Source organism: Vespula pensylvanica, chromosome 21 (genome assembly GCF_014466175.1).
Source record: "Vespula pensylvanica isolate Volc-1 chromosome 21, ASM1446617v1, whole genome shotgun sequence".
Taxonomy (NCBI): domain Eukaryota; kingdom Metazoa; phylum Arthropoda; class Insecta; order Hymenoptera; family Vespidae; genus Vespula; species Vespula pensylvanica.
Window position 1 is genome coordinate 1150810 of NC_057705.1, and position 10042 is coordinate 1160851.

The 10042-nt window shown below is 35.7% G+C and overlaps 2 long non-coding RNA genes across 2 annotated transcripts; both read left to right on the forward strand.

The window, feature by feature from the left end:
* Positions 1 to 5076: 5076 nt before the first annotated feature.
* LOC122636251 lies at positions 5077 to 5860 on the forward strand. The gene is made up of 3 exons (XR_006328892.1): positions 5077 to 5326; positions 5423 to 5546; positions 5676 to 5860. It is a non-coding gene; the product is annotated as an uncharacterized LOC122636251 (long non-coding RNA).
* Positions 5861 to 5875: 15 nt separating this feature from the next.
* LOC122636252 lies at positions 5876 to 8583 on the forward strand. Its single transcript, XR_006328893.1, has 4 exons — positions 5876 to 6635; positions 6975 to 7143; positions 7244 to 7435; positions 7808 to 8583. It is a non-coding gene; the product is annotated as an uncharacterized LOC122636252 (long non-coding RNA).
* The last annotated feature ends 1459 nt before the right edge of the window (positions 8584 to 10042 follow it).

The window sequence follows — 10042 nt, forward strand, 5'->3', positions numbered from 1 at the left end:
TAGCTATGCGGACGTGTATATATATATATATATATATATATATATATATATATATGCATCTACGTATTTAGAACATTTATTTTCACGATTCAGGTATAAAAATGTATAAATAGAAACGACTATGAATAGAAAATACTTTGCCAGCTATAATTAGTATATTTCTTGTACTTTTTCATATTTAAATTTTCCCGGCTTCTCGAACGAAACGAGAAACTTGCTGCGTCGAGTTCGTATCGATATATATCGAAAAATAAATGACGAACGCGTAGATTTTTCGAAAGTATCGAAAATGATTTAAACTCGATGACATCTGTGGATGATTTTGAGCTCTTCTACTACGTGACCGTAGTAGAAGACTGTTTTACCGAGCAAAGGGAGCATACTATATAACTTACTCGGCCGAGGCTCGGTCGGTCGCGGTCGGTCGCATTCGGTTCGTTCGTTGGTTGGTTGGTTGGTTCATTCGTTCCTTGGTTGGTTGGTTGGTCGAGCGATAAAGTGGCCGCGCGGTTTGAGTTCTGGAGCTGACGATGATGATTCGTGTTCTCTGGACTTTATTCGGAAGTTTTGCTTAACGACGACGAGAGGACGACCCCGTTCGTACAGGCCCGAAGCTGTTAACGAAAGGACCCTAGATCATAATGATTTACAAAGAAAAAGAAAAAAAAAAAAGGAAAGAAGAAAAAGAAAAAAATGTTAATAATTTTTGTTTCCCTTTTTTCTCCGTTTTTTCTTTTTCTTCAGACTCGACCGTGGTTTCTTTTCTTACCATTTTTTTCTTTTTTTAACTATTTTTTTCATATTCGTAAAAGAGAAAAAGAAAAAGAAAATGTTCGCTCGAATGAAACCGCGAGAGAACGTTAGTTAACGTAAATGTTAATTTCGCCCGATAAAACTCGTGGAAAATTGGATCGAATTTATCTCATAATGTATAACCAGATGTATACAGTTTATCTTAAACGCATTGAATTTTATGAGATCGACGAGTCTATTCTCTCTCTCTTTCTCTCGCGCGCGCACGTGTATGTCTGTGTGGATGTTTTAAAAGATTAAATCCGTATCGGTTAGTATATACGTAAATACCTACGTGCCATTTCACTCTTATGCTATCAACGACGTGCATCAAAGTTATTCCCTCTGGCTTAACTCAACAACGCGACAACATTAATATGACGTTTTTGAAAATATTTGCACGTTCGTCATTATCGCGTGTAATTTTGGATTAACATAAACGGAAATATCGTATCATTGGACTCATCCATGTGATCGATAATCTTTCCTTCTTCCTCGTTTTAGATTATTCGAAGAAAGAAATAAAAGAAAAAGAGGGAAAAAAGATAGAGAGATAATTAAAATATATTTAAAAGATTAAAGATGAACTAAAGTGCGACACGTTTTTCCTACGGTATTGATTTATTTCACATCTTTTTTTTCTTTTTCCTTTTTCTACACGATCTACTCGGATGTTAGATATATCTCCTCTGTAAATCTAATTACGCGTTTCTTTTCTTTCTTTTCTTTTTTTTTTTTTTTTAATGTTTCATGCGCTTTTAGACATTGCAAATGTTCTCCGTTTTATTTAATCATTTCAATTTTTCTATATGTTTACGTATTATAAATATTTTGTATAAATATCATAATTTTTTCTTAATGTTTTCACCGTGATTAAGATATTAAGAATAATAGTTTACGTCTTGAGTTCATGGTCAGATTTGATCTTAGAAGAAAGGAGAGGAACAACGTACGTATGCCGGTTGGGAATGTGTAAAAAAGTCGTATGGATAGTAAGGATTTCTCGTTGGTTGCGAGCCTGCGAACGAGTTTCTTTCTTATTTCGAACGAGGGGACTCGAACTTCGTCTTCCTTCCATCGAGATTGCTTTCCATCGAATGCAGTAACTTTCTAATCCATACGACGTAAATGTGAAGAGGAGACGAGACATCCTCCTGTTCTTATTTGGTAGTTAACCTTTTACGATTGAATTATGTATATAAATATATATATACACCATGTTTTTCTATGTGTTTGTGTTTATATTCGTTGGTACATTTGCTAATTCAAATAGAAAATATATATATATATATATATATGTGTATATAAATTATATTAAGATAAAGCAATCAAATTATTTCATCACGTTTGTCTATAATAAAATTTTATTATAATATTTTTATTATGAAATATTTATTTTATATATATTTATTTAATATATTATATATATGTGTGTATGTGTGTAATGTATGAAGTGGGGGAAAAGCGAGTTAGATTCGCGCCATTAATTCAAATCTCTTCGTAGTTCGCAGAAGCGATCGGTAATAGGTTGGCGCATCGAATGTATTCCAGGAAGAATCGACGACGTAAGAGAAGACATTGCTTAGAGATAATCTCTTCTTTTAAGAAAATAAGTTTCACTTTTTGTAAATTTATAAATTCGTTTAATTCAAAGAAAGTGAAGGAAAAAAATATATATATATATATACACACACATATACATACATGCCAAGTTTCTATGTATGATAATTTATTATTCAGTAGATCATTAATATTCATATATATTCCATCGAAATTTTAATTTTTGAAGTTGTTTAATATGACGAAAACAAAATAAATAAATAAACAAATAAATATTTGATGGGATGGATGCATTATTGTGTCCTACGTATAGTTCGTCTTTTTATTATTCAGGCGTAGAGTCGATCTGAAATTTATTTCGAATGTTCGACACGGAATAATAATTTCTGGTGACAAATGGAAGATATCGGGATTACGTAGAGTCGAGATTCTTTGCGCATTCCAGCGAGCAGCAGGACACTCTCTTAGCGATAACTCCGAACGAACGAACGTACGTACGAACGAACGTAAGAACGAACGAAGAGAGCTCGAAGAACATTTGCGGATAGACGGAGGGGCTATTTAAAGATTCTCGCTGCATTCAAATCGTTGTCACGTGACCGCTGGCTAGCTGCCGTTTCTTTGTCGCCAGGAACGAATCCCTCGGCGACCCTTTCGCAAATAGAGGTAGTTAGCCTGTACGTTTTCTCTTTCACGGAAAGAGAAAATCTTTGGGTACTTTAAACTCGTACAGGTCAGTTCAACGATTATAACCAATTTCTAATTGATTGAAAGAGCAATCGAGAGATAAAACAAAAAAGAAGAAAAACAGAAGTAGAAAACTCGCAACGCTCGAATGATCTGCCATATTTTTTTTTTGTTTTTTACACAGCCGTCATTGCGAAAAAGAAAAAAAAATATATGTATATACATATGTATTAGCCATTTGTTCGCTTTCGTATATCCGCCATTTTTCTTTTTCATGTATCCGCCATTTTGATTCAGATCGAGTCAATCCAGCGACTATTTCAAAAGATTTTCATTAACGGCGTATTAACGATACTCGAAGATCGTTCTCTTGGAGTAGTTAGTCTCGCCAAGAGATAACGTCGTGGCTATCATTCGAGAGAAAAGTTTTTATATGTAGATACGTCGGTCATGGATTTGCAGCGAGTTTATCGTCGGTTTTGGTATCTCGATCGGTGAGAAAGCTTCGTTGCTCGTTTAAAATTTACCGATCTCGAGTCCTGCCCTCGATTCCTGTAGTCGCGTCGAGACGGTGCTGAGGTCGAGTCTCTGACGATTCTATAGTAGAGGAGGACGATTATACCTACGCACAACACACGTACAAGAGTCATATATACATCGGTATACTGAAATGGCAGGTAGCTGCGAGAAACGTACGAAAGGACGCGCAGCAAGTAATTTTTTTTCTTCTCTTCCTCCTGGAAAGCAGTTCTCTCTTAAATTCTTATTTTTCGTGCCGTTTGGTAGTCACTTTTGAGGGGAAAAAAAAAGGAAGAAACCCTCATCGTTTTTTTCTTCGTACGAAAGAAAAATGAAGATGAAAAGAAACCCTTTCAAAAAAGGAGAAAAGAAATTCCAAAATCATTAAGTTTCTAATTATTCTCCCTAGATTCTTCCCTCATCACCGTCCACCTGTGGACGCGAAAATTTGACCGATATTTTCGTCGTTCGAAATCGTTGGATTATAAGACGATTAAGTTATAAGACAGACTTTCACTCGGTTCTCGAAAGAAGAAGTTTCCTTTATCTTCCATCTTTTCCTTCTTCTCTCTTTTCTTTTCCTTTCGCAAACACGCTGTTACCAAAATCGAATGATATCGAAAGCTCATTGTCAGACATTGCGATTGTAAGCCAACAAAGAAGAAGTTGGCGTAGACGTGGAAAACGTATCCATCCACCTGTCTAATCCAAGAAACAATTTACAGTTTGATTTGGAACGCCCTGTAGTAACTCGCGGTAACGTAAACTCGCAAGCAATTCGAAGAGAGAGAGCGAGAGAGAGAGAGAGAGAGGGAGAGTGAGAGAGAAAGAGAGAGAGGGAGAGAGTATTGACCGTCGTCTCGGAGAGCGAGCACAGTGGAAATTTCCACTGCCCTACCTCAAGACTCACGTCGTTTCACTGTGTGCACTAACACGTAGACAGATGCAATATTCCTGAACATCTCCTTCTCCACCTATATATCTCCACCTCCACCTATATCTCCACCTCCTCATCCTCATTCTCATCCTCAAATGCAAACCCTCGTTCTCCGTTGTTGAAGTTATGCCGCATGGCTTTTTGCGCTGTTCTTTCTCCCTCTTTCTCTTTCTTTTTCTCTTTCTTTCTCTCTTTCTCTTTTTCTCTCCTCGCAACGAGCGCTGCGTTCCAAGCCTTCGAAGTATGCCTTTGCGCTGCGCTACCATCTATATCGACGATCTTGCACAGAGAGAGAGAGAAAGAGACAGACAGACAGAGAGAGAGAGAGAGAGAGAGAGAGAAAGAGAGAGAGAGCGTTCTCAAGGTCGCACCTTTTTTTCTCTTTCTCTTTCTCTCTCGCGAGCCAGGGTGCTTTTTTCCAAAGTTTCTAAGGGTAAAATACAAATGGAGTCTCTGGCCATGGTGTATGGCAACCGTAACGCCATCTACGTACGTTTCACAAGATCAGAAGATTCTTCTTATTCTGATATTTTTGGTATTTGATTTTATTATAGTATTTATAATGTTTCTTGGCTGTTGATTCTTGTTAATTGTTGTTGTTGTTGTTGTTGACGTTGTTGTCTTCATCGTTATTTTTAAGTCCAATATCTAAGAAATAATTTTTACGTTTCGATTTCACAATTTGACGATGGATGACTGTTCTCTTTGATTATTGCGTAACGATGGATAGAGAGATAGAGAGACAGAGAAAGGGAGTGACTGGTTTCAAATCTATTTCCGTAAATTGATTCTGCCTTAAACAGACAGAGAACTTGTACAGACGACGTTTATGTATGTATTATAGACGATAGCTGTTTTTCCTGGTTTGAAAATGATAAAGTAAATGATGGTTGATAATCCCATTTAAGTGGTTATCTTTCGTCGTAGCTGCTTCGCTTTTCGTTCACAATCGACGTGGTCTCTCGTTATTGATTTCCCTTCAGGTGTCAGCCACGAATCCGTTTTCCACGGTGTCCAATAACATTCCTCATCGTCGCAGTAGTTTCTCGCAGTGAGTAAGAATTTTCTTTTCGATGTATGTATAACATATGTGTATGTGTGTGTGTGTGTGTGTATTTGGCGTATGAATGTGTATATATATGCAAGCGAAAGAAATTGGAAAGTTCCTTGATCGTTTCAGTTAACACGATTCGTCGATTGGTCAAAGATGAGAACCACTGGCACGCGCAGGTAGATAAGTAAGTAAGTAGGTAGATACTTAATACTTACTATGAAAACGCTGTAATATCTTTTTCGAAGAGGAAAATGAGTCGAGAAAGAAGGTATTACAGGGCGAATTAGGAATGACCTTGGATTTATGATAAAGGTAGGCATTAGGATGTTAACGACGATTTTATTTTGCGACATTTTGGTGAGACTCTCGAAGAGTTATGCGCATTTCGTCCTCTGTTCTAGCGTAGATATATACGTGTTATGTATGCATGTATGTATGTATATGTATCTATGAATGTATGTGTAGCAAACGGGGAAAAGGGAAATCCGAGATGGACAAGCGATTTCTGTCGACGGGTTGCGACGTATAGAAACGTGAGATAGTGTGTGTGAGAAAAGGAGAGAGAGAGAGAGAGAGAGAGAGAAAGGATAGATAGACAGAAAGAAAGAAAGAGAGACATAGACTGAACGCCTGTTTCTATTTTTAGCTAAGCGCCGTCCTTCGCTTTTACGTAACGCCACGAAAGAATAATGTTTGCCGTTCGCGTGCGGCCTAATCGGACCGTTGCGTCGCAAACACATAGTTCTTTGAAAGGCCTACTAAAGCGATGACGCATTGAATTATTGTAATCTATCATGTAAACGCACGCCTCGTTTTATTTTCTATCCTCGTTCTCTCGTTGATATGTTTCCTTTTAAATGATGGACATCGGGATTAACGAGAAGCTTTGCTTTTACAAGATATTCGAGCCTATTCTTTTGGTAGTTTGATCGATCGGAGATACAATCGTTTAAAGTTACATTGTGCTCATTTACGATTGCTCTTCCATCTGTTAGAAAAATTCATTTTGTTTTGTGTATGGGCAGTTGATAAGGTAGGAAACTTCTTGGATAAATATATAGATACTGAGAGTGAATGATTGATAAGGTAGGAAACTTTGTTGGATAATGTAAATAGTTTCTTTATCGACAGTGACTAATGTAGAGAATATGAGACATTATCGATAGTAATTTCGTCGATACTGTAGAGAACGTGAACGTGCTATCGAACCTATTTTACCATATGTTAATAATTCATCCCTTATCGATTTCGAGTTTACTCTATTCATCTATTAACAACGAGTTTTGTTCGTTCTCGAATCAATGTAGATATTTGAAAGAAAATAATTTGCTTAAAATGTAGTCCTTTTAAATAATGCTATTAATGTTTAAACATTTTAAATAATATATAAATGACTTATGAGTTCATTCATTTACGTCTTTTTAGGATGTGCGTCAAGAGATCGTGCAGGATAGCTTGAAAAGTCTTGATGATAATTTTATTTATGAATAAAAATCATGAAAAAAGAAGACAGGAAAATCTCATTACGAGCGTTGAAAACTTTTCTAACGGTGAAAAGAAAAGACAAGAAAGAAAAAGAAAAAAAAAAAAAAACGTATGTATATTATACATAGCGACGATTAATTAAAAAGAACCTTCTTTTTTTGTTTTCTTTCTTTTTTTACTTTATATTTTTTTCTTCTTCTTCTCTAAAGCGCTGCATCCTTTCGAAAGATTCGTTTAGCGTGACGATGGTTGTCGCGGAAAAGGATGAAAAGCTTCCCCTTGCAGTTCTCTTTCTTAGGTTTATGACTTTTTCAACGTACCGGAAAGAGCAAACTCGTCGAGAGGCGAGAGAAAAGTTTCGTTGGCAGCTGAGAGCGTAGTTTTCATCGCGAGGATACGCGGTACGTAACGTAAATTCAAGAGGTGACTATCAGGGGAAGAGAGAGAGAGAGAGAGAGAGTGAAAAATGATTGAAAAATTAAATCGCTACGTCCTAAACTTCTTCGCGACGACTTTTCTTTCTATTCTTTTTTTTTCCTGCTTATTTATTTATTTATTTATTTCTCTGATTTTTTCATTCTCCTCTTACTCTCTCGTGATTATTATTTATCGAACGGTCCCTTCGATAGACATGAAACCTTTACATGTTTTTCTTTTCTTCCTTTTTTTTTTTTCTTTTATATGAGATCCCATTTGATGACAAGTACAATAAGAAATTATTTTTCTTTTTCTTCTCGAAAAATTTCCACTGAAAAGTTTCACATTACTTTTAGCGTTCTTCCTTAATTCACGTCTATTACCATATATCTTTCTACTAATGGACTAGTTATTAATCAACGTTACACGATATTCTGCGTATTATATCGCTTTTCGTCATCTTGCGCTGAATTAGCACGAATAATCCGTTGTGGAAAGATGATGTTTACCACATGGGAAATCAGCTATCTATCGACATACAATATCGATTGGAACTTATAGGGGAACTGCTACTTCTCTCTCTCTCTCTCTCTTGCTGTCTGTCTGTCTCTCTTTGAGAGGATTATCGTCGATTCGGCTGTCCCACTTTTATTTTATTTTTTCCTCTTCGTTTTATTCACTTCTTTTTTTCTATATCTCTCTCTTTCTCTTTCTTTCTTATTCATCGACTCTTCGGCGAATACCGAAGATATAGAATACCGAATACCGAGTATAACTTTGGTATTTCAGTTTGAAGAAGGAGGGTCGACTAAATTATATTTATGCTAGGACGGAATACGCTTAAATTAGGGTGACTAATTTCATTGAGTTAACATTTGCTGAGAGGGTCGAATAAAATTATTATATCTACTCTTAGACCTTCTTTATTACTCACGTGTAATGTTCTCGCATAAATAATAAGTAAAGTTTTTCTTATGATTACCAACGATTTTTAAGAATTCAATTGGTAAGAGCAAACTTCTTTATATACGGGCTGGATGCGAAATTTTCTCGGGGGTCTTGCAATCTTACAATCCGAAACAGATAGAGATGGAGAGAGAGAGAGAGAGAGAGAGAGAGAGAGAGAGAGAGAGAGAGAGAGAGACAGAAAAAAATAAAAAATAGAAGAAAATAAATAAGTTTCGAAAGAAAAAAAGAAGAAATTATTTACCTTTGAAATCCTAATGTCCAAGTACTTTTGACTTTCGACCTATATTTTCGAATAACTTTTTCGAGTGACTGATCATAATTCAAGAGATAACGATACGAGACCGGTTACTCGTTGTTTTCTCTTTCTTTTTCTTTCTTTCTTTTTTTCTTTCTATCTCTCTAAAATAGTTAACATAAATCTATGATCGCTCGTTAAATTCATCAGTGCGAAATTTCCAATAACCAGCCACGTATACGGTCGTTTGTAATATCGCTAATTATCTTCGGATCGGCAAAATCGGAATTAGGTTAATGCAAACGATACTTCAAGCTCTTGCTCTCATCAACCTTATCTCGTAATTTCACGAGCTCTTGATTATATGTAATTAATATCAATAGTCTATAGAGGAAGACGAATTGTACGATCCGTTAATTTCATTAATTATTTTTCTCGGGATAAAGCGTCGATCTGCAAATATTTTCACGGATAAATATTCCTCTTTCGATCAAATAACATTGTTTGTTTTTATATTTTTCTCTTCCATTTTCCCTTTTCTCGCTCCTTCTGTTTCGTTTTCTATTTTTTTCTTCATTTATTTATTGCTTCTTTTTTTTTTTCTCATCCGAGATACACACATACGAGATACATCTTAACACAAATCGGTTCGAAAGTTCTTAGCTCTCTGGTTTTATAATCGAAAAGAAAAAAGAATCGTCGTAAAAAGTTTGGAAAGAAGTTTAATCAATATTTTCTTCTTTTTTTTGTCGAAAAATCAAGCACAAACTTTTGCCACGTCCTGTATATCGTAATAATTGTCGACGAGACGCTTTTCTTTGCTTATGAATTTTGAAATAAATTCTTTTGATAAAAATCGGATTACGATATTTTTATAAAGCGCGTTGACGTAATTTTTAATGAAAATAATTTCACGTAGATTTTCATTGTCTGTTTGAAAAGAATAAACGTGAAGAAGAAAAAAAGAAAAAATAGAGAAAGAACGAAAAATAAAAAAGAAAAAACAATAGTTGTGAAAACAAACACAGACGATTTTGTTCTCGTTTCTTTCGAAAATACAAATATACGTAGTATTAGAAAAAAGGAGGAAGGAGGAGGGAGTAGGAGGTCGTATCACTCTGATACGGGGTCTCTCTTTTTCTATGGCCAACCAGCTTGCTTAGCGTAAATGCTTCCAGGTTCTATTCATCGTAGTCATGCCTCTGCTACGAACTTCTTCTCTTTTTTATTTTCTAACCGAGCTACTCGCAAACACCGAGTCGAGCTTACAACTAGCAGACAGAAAAGCTTTTTCTCTTTTTCTTCTGTTTTCTCTTCGTAAGTACAAGTTTCACTGTTTAGTTTTACGTAACATACTAGCCATGTCAACTACTCTGACCATTTAACG